The sequence below is a fragment of the Chiloscyllium plagiosum genome, chromosome 13 (genome assembly GCF_004010195.1).
Source record: "Chiloscyllium plagiosum isolate BGI_BamShark_2017 chromosome 13, ASM401019v2, whole genome shotgun sequence".
In the NCBI taxonomy this organism is placed as follows: domain Eukaryota; kingdom Metazoa; phylum Chordata; class Chondrichthyes; order Orectolobiformes; family Hemiscylliidae; genus Chiloscyllium; species Chiloscyllium plagiosum.
This window is the reverse complement of record NC_057722.1, coordinates 27589665-27594833: the sequence shown is the minus strand read 5'-3', so window position 1 is coordinate 27594833 and position 5169 is coordinate 27589665.

Genomic DNA, 5169 nt, shown 5'->3' with positions numbered 1-5169 from the left:
AGGCTAACACAAGAGGACATAGGTTTAAATTCAGGACAGATTTAGGACAGATGTCAAGGCTATTTTCTTTACTCAGAGAGTAGTAGGGGTGTAGAACGGCCTGCCTGCAACAGTAGTAGATTCACCGACATTAAGGGCATTTAAATGGGCATTGGACATACGTATGGATAATAATGGAATGGTATAGGTTACAGGAGCATCAGATTAATTTCACAGGTCAGCAAAACATCGAGGGCCGAAGGGCCTGTACTGCGCTGTAACGTTTTATGTTCTATTTTCCATGTTCTATGTTCGATGCCAGAGTGACCAGCTACAACAATCCAAGGAGAACCTCCACAGTTGTATAAGATTCTATCGGTCCCTTGTCCACATTTATCACTGATCTATTTACTGTTAATTGTGATGACTTAATCTTAGTCACTGATTTGCTCTGCACATATCCGGTCATCAGGGAGGTAAAGATTGCTTCAAGTGCTTATAGCAGACACATTTATACTATGTAGAATCTGCTTGGTGCACCTGGAGAAATCATTCCTTTGTATATGGGCAGACCTATCCCCATTACCCCAGATCAAAGTCTCACTGAGCTGTATGGGAGGTCATGTTGCGGCTGTAGAGGACATTGGTTAGGCCACTTTTGGATTATTGTGTGCAATTCTGGTATAGGAAAGAAATTGTGAAACATGAAAGGGTTCAGAAAAGATTTACAAGGATGTTGCCAGGATTGGAGGATTTGAGCTACATGGAGAGGCTGAATAGGCTGGGGCTGTTTTCCCTGGAGCGTCGGAAGCTGAGGGGTGACCTTATAGATGTTTATAAAATCATGAGGGGCATGGATAGGGTAAATAGACAAGGTCTTTTCCCTGGGGTGGGGGAGTCCAGAACTGGAGGGCATAGGTTTAGGGTGAAAAGGGAAAAATTTAAAAGGGACCTAAGGGGCAATTTTTTCATGCAGAGGATGTTGCGTCTATGGGATGAACTGTTAGAGTGGTGGAGGCTGGTACAATTACAACATTTAAAAGGCATCTCTGTAGGTATATGAAAAGGAAGGGTTTAGAGGGATATGGGCCAAGTGCTGGCAAATAAGACTAGATTGGGTTGGGATATTTAGTACATATGCATGAGTTGGACCAAAGGTTCTGTTTCCATGCTGTACATCTCTATGACTCTCTAACTCTATGACTTGACTAAAGACGGTAAAGTCACCACAGTTCTGACGATCACATGGCTGCTCTGTCATTAGAGAGAGATAACGGATGGTGTATAAAACAAAGGGTCACAACTCCTCAGGCGAGGGGAAAGGTTGAGAATGAGAGTCCTTCATGGTAACCTGACTTGATTACTTGATTAAGCATGTGAGAATTTAACTCCTCTTCTGTTTAAATGTGGTTAGATGTAAACATTTTCAGTAAGGAAGAACAGATAAATGGCTCATGTCAAAAGTTAACTAATTGGGTTTATGCTTTAAAGGTTGCTTTTATGTCTCAGCCAATGTAAATTTAGGTTAACAAATTTTAGAATACTTTGAGATAAAAGGCTTTGAAACAGCATATTTCAAATGGACCAATTTTGTAATGTAAAGTAAGAAACAGGCCTGTGTATGTAGGTTTAGACAGTTACTTTGACCTTTAACTGTTTTTAGGCATCAACAGTTATTGTGAAGTCACCCATGGTCCTTTGACCTCAGGGACCCGAAACATTAACTTTGATGTCTCTCCATAGATGCTGCCAGACCTGCTGAACATTTCTAACAATTTCTGTTTTTGATCCTTTGACCTGTATTGTTACCAAATGCACTCTGACCTATATTGTTACTGAATGAATGAACTCTGTCTTGTATTGTTACTTATTACTTTCTGTCCTGTATTGTTACTGAGTGCAGTCTGACCTGTATTGTTGCTAAGTGAACTTTCTCCTGTATTATTATTGAATACACTCTGTCCTGTGTTGTTACTGAGTGAACTCTCTTCTGTATTGTTACTGAGTGCTCTGTCCAATATTTTACTGAGTGCTCTCTGACCTGTATTGTTTCTGAGGGCTCTCTGACCTGTATTGTTACTGAATTAACTCTGTCATGTATTAATTTTTTTTAAGATTCCCTACAGTGTGGAAACAGGCCCTTCGGCCCAATAAATCCACACCGACCTTTCAAAGAGTAACCCACCCAGAACCATTCCTCTCTGACTAATGCACCTAACACTATGGGCAATTTAGAATGGGCAAATCACCTGATCTGCACATCTTTGGACTGTGGGAGGAAACCGGAGCACCCGGAGGAAACCCACGCAGACACGGGGAGAATGCACAAACTCCACACGGACAGTCACCCGAGGCTGGAATCAAACCTGGAATCCAGGTGCTGAGGCAGCAGTGCTAACCACTGAGCCACCATGCCGCCCATAAATTGTATTGTTACTGAGTACTCTTTGTCCTGTATTATTACTGAGTGCTCTCTGTCCTGTGTTGTTACTGAGTGCTCCCTGTCATGTATTATTACTGAGTGCACTCAGTCCTGTATGATTACTGAGTGGTAATACACTCTGTCCTGTATTGTTACAGAGTGCAGTCAGACCTGTTATGTTACTGACTGAGTTCTCTTCTGTATTATTACTGAGTGCCCTTTAACCTGGATTGTAGTGAGTGCTCTTTGTCCTGTGTTGTTATGAGATGCATTCTGACCCAATGTTGTTACCTTCTGTTCTTTGTTGTGTGTATTTTTCTGATCATGTCTGAATCTTATGGATTCCTCATGTTCTATGACAAATGTTGCTTACCTGTTTGTGACCTGCACAAATGTAAAACTTGTTCTCTTGCTCAAATTGCACTCTCGTCCTCTCCCAATCTCTGTGCTTGAACGAGCACTTCATCCCTCCAAGGACTCGGCATTTCACCAGCTGCGATCCCTGACACATATCACCAGCTGCGATCCCTGACACATATCACCAGCTGTGATCCCTGACACATATCACCAGCTGTGATCCCTGACACATATCACCAGCTATGATCCCTTGCACATATCACCAGCTGTGATCCCTGACACATATCACCAGCTGTGATCCCTGACACATATCACCAGCTGTGAACCCTGACACATATCACCAGCTGTGATCCCTTACACATATCACCAGCTGTGATCCCTGACACATATCACCGGCTGTGATCCCTTACACATATCACCAGCTGTGATCCCTGACACATATCAACAACTGTGATCCCTGACACATATCACCAGCTGTGACCCCTGACACGTATCATCAGCTGTGATCCCTGACACGTATCACCAGCTGTGATCCCTGACACATATCACCAGCTGAGATCCCTGACACATATCACCAGCTGTGACTACTGACACATATCACCAATTGTGATACCTTACACATATCACCAGCTGTGATCCCTTACAAATATCACCAGCTGTGATCCCTGACACATATCACCAGCTGTGATCCCTGACACATATCACCAGCTGTAATCCCTTGCACATATCACCAACTGTGATCCCTTACACGTATCACCAGCTGTGACTCCTGACACATATCACCAGCTGTGATACCTTACACATATCACCAGCTGTGATCCCTTACACGTATCACCAGCTGTGACTCCTGACACATATCACCAGCTGTGATCCCTGACACATATCACCAGCTGTGATCCCTTACACGTATCACCAGCTGTGACTCCTGACACATATCACCAGCTGTGATCCCTGACACATATCACCAGCTGTGATCCCTTACACATATCACCAGCTGTGATCCCTGACACATATCACCAGCTGTGATCCCTTACATTTATCACCAGCTGTGATCCCTGGCACGTATCACCAGCTGTGATCCCTGACACATATCACCAGTGTGATCCCTGACACATATCACCAGCTGTGATCCCTTACATATATCACCAGCTGTGATCCCTTACACATATCACCAGCTGTGACTCCTGACACATATCACCAGCTGTGATCCCTGACACATATCACCAGCTGTGATCCCTGACACGTATCACCAGCAGTGATCCCTGACACATATCACCAGCTGTGATCCCTGACACATACCACCAGCTGTGATCCATGACACGTATCACCAGCTGTGATCCCTGACACATATCACCAGCTGTGATCCCTTACATATATCACCAGCTATAATCCCTTACACGTAACACCAGCTGTGACTCCTGACACATATCACCAGCTGTGACTCCTGACACATATCACCAGCTGTGATCCCTGACACATATCACAAGCTGTGATCCCTTGCACATATCACCAACTGTGATCCCTGACACATATCACCAGCTGTGATCCCTGACACATATCACCAGCTGTGATCCCTGACACGTATCACCAGCTGTGATCCCTGACACATATCACCAGCTGTGATCCCTTACACATATCACCACGCGTGATCCCTTACACATATCACCAGCTGTGATCCCTGACACATATCACCAGCTGTGATCCCTTACACGTATCACCAGCTGTGATCCCTGACACGTATCACCAGCTGTGAGCCCTGACACATATCACCAGCTGTGATCCCTGCCACATATCACCAGCTGTGACTACTGATACATATCACCAACTGTGATCCCTTACACATATCACCAGCTGTGATCCCTGACACGTATCACCAGCTGTGATCCCTGACACATATCACCAACTGTGATCCCTTACACATATCACCAGCTGTAATCCCTTACACATATCACCAACTGTGATCCCTTATACATATCATCAACTGTGACCCCCCTGACACATATCACCAACTGTGATCCCTTACACATATCACCAGCTGTGACCCCTGACACGTATCACCATCTGTGATCCCTTACACATATCACCAGCTGTGATCCTTGACACGTATCACCAGCTATGATCCCTGAAACATATCATCAACTGTGACCCCCTGACACATATCACCAACTGTGATCCCTTGCACATATCACCAGCTGTGATCCCTGACACATATCACCAGCTGTGAACCCTGACACGTATCACCAGCTGTGATCCCTGACACATATCACCAGCTGTGATCCCTGACACATATCACCAGCTGTAATCCCTTACAAGTATCACCAGCTGTGATCCCTGACACATATCACCAGCTGTGATCCCTGACACGTCTCACCAGCTGTGATCCCTGACAATTATCACCAGCTGTAATCCCT